The sequence below is a fragment of the Scyliorhinus torazame genome, chromosome 15 (assembly GCF_047496885.1).
Source record: "Scyliorhinus torazame isolate Kashiwa2021f chromosome 15, sScyTor2.1, whole genome shotgun sequence".
Classification (NCBI taxonomy): Eukaryota; Metazoa; Chordata; class Chondrichthyes; order Carcharhiniformes; family Scyliorhinidae; genus Scyliorhinus; species Scyliorhinus torazame.
In genome coordinates this window covers 130738854-130747683 of record NC_092721.1, presented here as the reverse complement: position 1 = coordinate 130747683, position 8830 = coordinate 130738854, and positions in this window count along the sequence as shown.

Here is an 8830-nt window from a genome sequence, read left to right as displayed (position 1 = left end):
AGGGCACAGCAGCCAGGGTTTTGGTTCAGACCTCGCTCTGTGACTAGCGCACAGCAGCCAGGGTTTTGGTTCAGACCTCGCTCTGTGACTAGGGCACAGCAGCCAGGGTTTTGGTTCAGACCTCGCTCTGTGACTCGCGCACAGCAGCCAGGGTTTTGGTTCAGACCTCGCTCTGTGACTAGGGCACAGCAGCCAGGGTTTTGGTTCAGACCTCGCTCTGTGACTAGCGCACAGCAGCCAGGGTTTTGGTTCAGACCTCGCTCTGTGACTAGCGCACAGCAGCCAGGGTTTTGGTTCAGACCTCGCTCTGTGACTAGGGCACAGCAGCCAGGGTTTTGGTTCAGACCTCGCTCTGTGACTAGCGCACAGCAGCCAGGGTTTTGGTTCAGACCTCGCTCTGTGACTAGAGCACAGCAGCCAGGGTTTTGGTTCAGACCTCGCTCTGTGACTCGCGCACAGCAGCCAGGGTTTTGGTTCAGACCTCGCTCTGTGACTAGCGCACAGCAGCCAGGGTTTTGGTTCAGACCTCGCTCTGTGACTAGCGCACAGCAGCCAGGGTTTTGGTTCAGACCTCGCTCTGTGACAAGCGCACAGCAGCCAGGGTTTTGGTTCAGACCTCGCTCTGTGACTAGGGCACAGCAGCCAGGGTTTTGGTTCAGACCTCGCTCTGTGACGAGGGCACAGCAGCCAGGGTTTTGGTTCAGACCTCGCTCTGTAACTAGCGCACAGCAGCCAGGGTTTTGGTTCAGACCTCGCTCTGTGACTAGGGCACAGCAGCCAGGGTTTTGGTTCAGACCTCGCTCTGTGACTAGGGCACAGCAGCCAGGGTTTTGGTTCAGACCTCGCTCTGTGACTAGCGCACAGCAGCCAGGGTTTTGGTTCAGACCTCGCTCTGTGACTAGCGCACAGCAGCCAGGGTTTTGGTTCAGACCTCGCTCTGTGACTAGGGCACAGCAGCCAGGGTTTTGGTTCAGACCTCGCTCTGACACTAGCGCACAGCAGCCAGGGTTTTGGTTCAGACCTCGCTCTGTGACTAGGGCACAGCAGCCAGGGTTTTGGTTCAGACCTCGCTCTGTGACTAGGGCACAGCAGCCAGGGTTTTGGTTCAGACCTCGCTCTGTGACTAGCGCACAGCAGCCAGGGTTTTGGTTCAGACCTCGCTCTGTGACTAGGGCACAGCAGCCAGGGTTTTGGTTCAGACCTCGCTCTGTGACTAGCGCACAGCAGCCAGGGTTTTGGTTCAGACCTCGCTCTGTGACTAGCGCACAGCAGCCAGGGTTTTGTTTCAGACCTCGCTCTGTGACTAGCGCACAGCAGCCAGGGTTTTGGTTCAGACCTCGCTCTGTGACTAGGGCACAGCAGCCAGGGTTTTGGTTCAGACCTCGCTCTGACACTAGCGCACAGCAGCCAGGGTTTTGGTTCAGACCTCACTCTGTGACTAGCGCACAGCAGCCAGGGTTTTGGTTCAGTCCTCGCTCTGGCACTAGCGCACAGCAGCCAGGGTTTTGGTTCAGACCTCGCTCTGTGACTAGGGCACAGCAGCCAGGGTTTTGGTTCAGACCTCGCTCTGTGACTAGCGCACAGCAGCCAGGGTTTTGGTTCAGACCTCGCTCTGTGACTAGCGCACAACAGCCAGGGTTTTGGTTCAGACCTCGCTCTGTGACTAGGGCACAGCAGCCAGGGTTTTGGTTCAGACCTCGCTCTGTGACTAGCGCACAGCAGCCAGGGTTTTGGTTCAGACCTCGCTCTGTGACTAGCGCACAGCAGCCAGGGTTTTGGTTCAGACCTCGCTCTGTGACTAGCGCACAGCAGCCAGGGTTTTGGTTCAGACCTCGCTCTGTGACTAGCGCACAGCAGCCAGGGTTTTGGTTCAGACCTCGCTCTGTGACTAGCGCACAGCAGCCAGGGTTTTGGTTCAGACCTCGCTCTGTGACTAGCGCACAGCAGCCAGGGTTTTGGTTCAGACCTCGCTCTGTGACTAGGGCACAGCAGCCAGGGTTTTGGTTCAGACCTCGCTCTGTGACTAGCGCACAGCAGCCAGGGTTTTGGTTCAGACCTCGCTCTGTGACTAGGGCACAGCAGCCAGGGTTTTGGTTCAGACCTCGCTCTGTGACTAGCGCACAGCAGCCAGGGTTTTGGTTCAGACCTCGCTCTGTGACTAGGGCACAGCAGCCAGGGTTTTGGTTCAGACCTCGCTCTGTGACTAGCGCACAGCAGCCAGGGTTTTGGTTCAGACCTCGCTCTGTGACTAGCGCACAGCAGCCAGGGTTTTGGTTCAGACCTCGCTCTGTGACTAGCGCACAGCAGCCAGGGTTTTGGTTCAGACCTCGCTCTGTGACTAGAGCACAGCAGCCAGGGTTTTGGTTCAGACCTCGCTCTGTGACTCGCGCACAGCAGCCAGGGTTTTGGTTCAGACCTCGCTCTGTGACTAGCGCACAGCAGCCAGGGTTTTGGTTCAGACCTCGCTCTGTGACTAGGGCACAGCAGCCAGGGTTTTGGTTCAGACCTCGCTCTGTGACTAGCGCACAGCAGCCAGGGTTTTGGTTCAGACCTCGCTCTGTGACTAGCGCACAGCAGCCAGGGTTTTGGTTCAGACCTCGCTCTGTAACTAGCGCACAGCAGCCAGGGTTTTGGTTCAGACCTCGCTCTGTGTCTAGCGCAAAGCAGCCAGGGTTTTGGTTCAGACCTCGCTCTGTGACTAGGGCACAGCAGCCAGGGTTTTGGTTCAGACCTCGCTCTGTGACTAGCGCACAGCAGCCAGGGTTTTGGTTCAGACCTCGCTCTGTGACTAGCGCACAGCAGCCAGGGTTTTGGTTCAGACCTCGCTCTGTGACTAGTTCACAGCAGCCAGGGTTTTGGTTCAGACCTCGCTCTGACACTAGCGCACAGCAGCCAGGGTTTTGGTTCAGACCTCGCTCTGTGACTAGCGCACAGCAGCCAGGGTTTTGGTTCAGTCCTCGCTCTGGCACTAGCGCACAGCAGCCAGGGTTTTGGTTCAGACCTCGCTCTGTGACTAGCGCACAGCAGCCAGGGTTTTGGTTCAGACCTCGCTCTGTGACTAGCGCACAGCAGCCAGGGTTTTGGTTCAGACCTCGCTCTGTGACTAGCGCACAGCAGCCAGGGTTTTGGTTCAGACCTCGCTCTGTGACTAGCGCACAGCAGCCAGGGTTTTGGTTCAGACCTCGCTCTGTGACTAGCGCACAGCAGCCAGGGTTTTGGTTCAGACCTCGCTTTGTGACTAGGGCACAGCAGCCAGGGTTTTGGTTCAGACCTCGCTCTGTGACGAGGGCACAGCAGCCAGGGTTTTGGTTCAGACCTCGCTCTGTGACTAGCGCACAGCAGCCAGGGTTTTGGTTCAGACCTCGCTCTGTGACTAGCGCACAGCAGCCAGGGTTTTGGTTCAGACCTCGCTCTGTGACTAGCGCACAGCACCCAGGGTTTTGGTTCAGACCTCGCTCTGTGACAAGCGCACAGCAGCCAGGGTTTTGGTTCAGACCTCGCTCTGTGACTAGCGCACAGCAGCCAGGGTTTTGGTTCAGACCTCGCTCTGTGTCTAGCGCAAAGCAGCCAGGGTTTTGGTTCAGACCTCGCTCTGTGACGAGGGCACAGCAGCCAGGGTTTTGGTTCAGACCTCGCTCTGTGACTAGCGCACAGCAGCCAGGGTTTTGGTTCAGACCTCGCTCTGTGACTAGCGCACAGCAGCCAGGGTTTTGGTTCAGACCTCGCTCTGTGACTAGGGCACAGCAGCCAGGGTTTTGGTTCAGACCTCGCTCTGTGACTAGGGCACAGCAGCCAGGGTTTTGGTTCAGACCTCGCTCTGTGACTAGCGCACAGCAGCCAGGGTTTTGGTTCAGACCTCGCTCTGACACTAGCGCACAGCAGCCAGGGTTTTGGTTCAGACCTCGCTCTGTGACTAGCGCACAGCAGCCAGGGTTTTGGTTCAGACCTCGCTCTGTGACTAGCGCACAGCAGCCAGGGTTTTGGTTCAGACCTCGCTCTGTGACTAGCGCACAGCAGCCAGGGTTTTGGTTCAGACCTCGCTCTGTGACTAGCGCACAGCAGCCAGGGTTTTGGTTCAGACCTCGCTCTGACACTAGCGCACAGCAGCCAGGGTTTTGGTTCAGACCTCGCTCTGTGACTAGGGCACAGCAGCCAGGGTTTTGGTTCAGACCTCGCTCTGTGACTAGCGCACAGCAGCCAGGGTTTTGGTTCAGACCTCGCTCTGTGACTAGGGCACAGCAGCCAGGGTTTTGGTTCAGACCTCGCTCTGTGACTAGCGCACAGCAGCCAGGGTTTTGGTTCAGACCTCGCTCTGTGACTAGGGCACAGCAGCCAGGGTTTTGGTTCAGACCTCGCTCTGTGACTAGCGCACAGCAGCCAGGGTTTTGGTTCAGACCTCGCTCTGTGACTAGCGCACAGCAGCCAGGGTTTTGGTTCAGACCTCGCTCTGTGACTAGCGCACAGCAGCCAGGGTTTTGGTTCAGACCTCGCTCTGTGACTAGCGCACAGCAGCCAGGGTTTTGGTTCAGACCTCGCTCTGTGACTAGCGCACAGCAGCCAGGGTTTTGGTTCAGACCTCGCTCTGTGACTAGCGCACAACAGCCAGGGTTTTGGTTCAGACCTCGCTCTGTGACTAGCGCACAGCAGCCAGGGTTTTGGTTCAGACCTCGCTCTGTGACTAGCGCACAGCAGCCAGGGTTTTGGTTCAGACCTCGCTCTGTGACTAGCGCACAGCAGCCAGGGTTTTGGTTCAGACCTCGCTCTGTGACTCACGCACAGCAGCCAGGGTTTTGGTTCAGACCTCGCTCTGTGACTAGGGCACAGCAGCCAGGGTTTTGGTTCAGACCTCGCTCTGTGACTAGCGCACAGCAGCCAGGGTTTTGGTTCAGACCTCGCTCTGTGACTAGCGCACAGCAGCCAGGGTTTTGGTTCAGACCTCGCTCTGTGACTAGGGCACAGCAGCCAGGGTTTTGGTTCAGACCTCGCTCTGAAACTAGCGCACAGCAGCCAGGGTTTTGGTTCAGACCTCGCTCTGTGACTAGCGCAAAGCAGCCAGGGTTTTGGTTCAGACCTCGCTCTGTGACTAGCGCACAGCAGCCAGGGTTTTGGTTCAGACCTCGCTCTGTGACTAGGGCACAGCAGCCAGGGTTTTGGTTCAGACCTCGCTCTGTGACTAGCGCAAAGCAGCCAGGGTTTTGGTTCAGACCTCGCTCTGTGACTAGCGCACAGCAGCCAGGGTTTTGGTTCAGACCTCGCTCTGTGACTAGGGCACAGCAGCCAGGGTTTTGGTTCAGACCTCGCTCTGACACTAGCGCACAGCAGCCAGGGTTTTGGTTCAGACCTCCCTCTGTGACTAGCGCAAAGCAGCCAGGGTTTTGGTTCAGACCTCGCTCTGTGACTAGCGCACAGCAGCCAGGGTTTTGGTTCAGAACTCGCTCTGTGACTAGGGCACAGCAGCCAGGGTTTTGGTTCAGACCTCGCTCTGTGACTAGGGCACAGCAGCCACGGTTTTGGTTCAGACCTCGCTCTGTGACTAGCGCACAGCAGCCAGGGTTTTGGTTCAGACCTCGCTCTGTGACTAGCGCACAGCAGCCAGGGTTTTGGTTCAGACCTCGCTCTGTGACTAGTGCACAGCAGCCAGGGTTTTGGTTCAGACCTCGCTCTGTGACTAGGGCACAGCAGCCAGGGTTTTGGTTCAGACCTCGCTCTGTGACTAGCGCACAGCAGCCAGGGTTTTGGTTCAGACCTCGCTCTGTGACTAGGGCACAGCAGCCAGGGTTTTGGTTCAGACCTCGCTCTGTGACTAGCGCACAGCAGCCAGGGTTTTGGTTCAGACCTCGCTCTGTGACTAGCGCACAGCAGCCAGGGTTTTGATTCAGACCTCGCTCTGTGACTAGCGCACAGCAGCCAGGGTTTTGGTTCAGACCTCGCTCTGTGACTAGCGCACAGCAGCCAGGGTTTTGGTTCAGACCTCGCTCTGTGACTAGCGCACAGCAGCCAGGGTTTTGGTTCAGACCTCGCTCTGTGACTAGCGCACAGCAGCCAGGGTTTTGGTTCAGACCTCGCTCTGTGACTAGCGCACAGCAGCCAGGGTTTTGGTTCAGACCTCGCTCTGTGACTCGCGCACAGCAGCCAGGGTTTTGGTTCAGACCTCGCTCTGTGACTAGCGCACAGCAGCCAGGGTTTTGGTTCAGACCTCGCTCTGTGACTGGAGCACAGCAGCCAGGGTTTTGGGTCAGACCTCGCTCTGTGACTAGCGCACAGCAGCCAGGGTTTTGGTTCAGACCTCGCTCTGTGACTAGCGCACAGCAGCCAGGGTTTTGGTTCAGACCTCGCTCTGTGACTAGCGCACAGCAGCCAGGGTTTTGGTTCAGACCTCGCTCTGTGACTAGCGCACAGTAGCCAGGGTTTTGGTTCAGACCTCGCTCTGTGACTAGCGCACAGCAGCCAGGGTTTTGGTTCAGACCTCGCTCTGTGACTAGCGCACAGCAGCCAGGGTTTTGGTTCAGACCTCGCTCTGTGACTAGCGCACAGCAGCCAGGGTTTTGGTTCAGACCTCGCTCTGTGACTAGCGCACAGCAGCCAGGGTTTTGGTTCAGACCTCGCTCTGTGACTAGCGCACAGCAGCCAGGGTTTTGGTTCAGACCTCGCTCTGTGACTAGCGCACAGCAGCCAGGGTTTTGGTTCAGACCTCGCTCTGTGACTAGAGCACAGCAGCCAGGGTTTTGGTTCAGACCTCGCTCTGTGACTCACGCACAGCAGCCAGGGTTTTGGTTCAGACCTCACTCTGTGACTAGCGCACAGCAGCCAGGGTTTTGGTTCAGACCTCGCTCTGTGACTAGCGCACAGCAGCCAGGGTTTTGGTTCAGACCTCGCTCTGTGACTAGCGCACAGCAGCCAGGGTTTTGGTTCAGACCTCGCTCTGTGACAAGCGCACAGCAGCCAGGGTTTTGGTTCAGACCTCGCTCTGTGACTAGGGCACAGCAGCCAGGGTTTTGGTTCAGACCTCGCTCTGTGACGAGGGCACAGAAGCCAGGGTTTTGGTTCAGACCTCGCTCTGTAACTAGCGCACAGCAGCCAGGGTTTTGGTTCAGACCTCGCTCTGTGACTAGCGCACAGCAGCCAGGGTTTTGGTTCAGACCTCGCTCTGTGACTAGCGCACAGCAGCCAGGGTTTTGGTTCAGACCTCGCTCTGTGACTAGCGCACAGCAGCCAGGGTTTTGGTTCAGACCTCGCTCTGTGACTAGGGCACAGCAGCCAGGGTTTTGGTTCAGACCTCGCTCTGTGACTAGCGCACAGCAGCCAGGGTTTTGGTTCAGACCTCGCTCTGTGACTAGCGCACAGCAGCCAGGGTTTTGGTTCAGACCTCGCTCTGTGACTAGGGCACAGCAGCCAGGGTTTTGGTTCAGACCTCGCTCTGACACTAGCGCAAAGCAGCCAGGGTTTTGGTTCAGACCTCGCTCTGTGACTAGGGCACAGCAGCCAGGGTTTTGGTTCAGACCTCGCTCTGTGACTAGCGCACAGCAGCCAGGGTTTTGGTTCAGACCTCGCTCTGTGACTAGCGCACAGCAGCCAGGGTTTTGGTTCAGACCTCGCTCTGTGACTAGGGCACAGCAGCCATGGTTTTGGTTCAGACCTCGCTCTGACACTAGCGCACAGCAGCCAGGGTTTTGGTTCAGACCTCGCTCTGTGACTAGCGCACAGCAGCCAGGGTTTTGGTTCAGTCCTCGCTCTGGCACTAGCGCACAGCAGCCAGGGTTTTGGTTCAGACCTCGCTCTGTGACTAGCGCACAGCAGCCAGGGTTTTGGTTCAGACCTCGCTCTGTGACTAGCGCACAGCAGCCAGGGTTTTGGTTCAGACCTCGCTCTGTGACTAGCGCACAGAAGCCAGGGTTTTGGTTCAGACCTCGCTCTGTGACTAGCGCACAACAGCCAGGGTTTTGGTTCAGACCTCGCTCTGTGACTAGGGCACAGCAGCCAGGGTTTTGGTTCAGACCTCGCTCTGTGACTAGCGCACAGCAGCCAGGGTTTTGGTTCAGACCTCGCTCTGTGACTAGCGCACAGCAGCCAGGGTTTTGGTTCAGACCTCGCTCTGTGACTAGCGCACAGCAGCCAGGGTTTTGGTTCAGACCTCGCTCTGTGACTAGCGCACAGCAGCCAGGGTTTTGGTTCAGACCTCGCTCTGTGACTAGCGCACAGCAGCCAGGGTTTTGGTTCAGACCTCGCTCTGTGACTAGCGCACAGCAGCCAGGGTTTTGGTTCAGACCTCGCTCTGTGACTAGGGCACAGCAGCCAGGGTTTTGGTTCAGACCTCGCTCTGTGACTAGCGCACAGCAGCCAGGGTTTTGGTTCAGACCTCGCTCTGTGACTAGGGCACAGCAGCCAGGGTTTTGGTTCAGACCTCGCTCTGTGACTAGCGCACAGCAGCCAGGGTTTTGGTTCAGACCTCGCTCTGTGACTAGGGCACAGCAGCCAGGGTTTTGGTTCAGACCTCGCTCTGTGACTAGCGCACAGCAGCCAGGGTTTTGGTTCAGACCTCGCTCTGTGACTAGCGCACAGCAGCCAGGGTTTTGGTTCAGACCTCGCTCTGTGACTAGCGCACAGCAGCCAGGGTTTTGGTTCAGACCTCGCTCTGTGACTAGCGCACAGCAGCCAGGGTTTTGGTTCAGACCTCGCTCTGTGACTAGTGCACAGCAGCCAGGGTTTTGGTTCAGACCTCGCTCTGACACTAGCGCACAGCAGCCAGGGTTTTGGTTCAGACCTCGCTCTGTGACTAGCGCACAGCAGCCAGGGTTTTGGTTCAGTCCTCGCTCTGGCACTAGCGCACAGC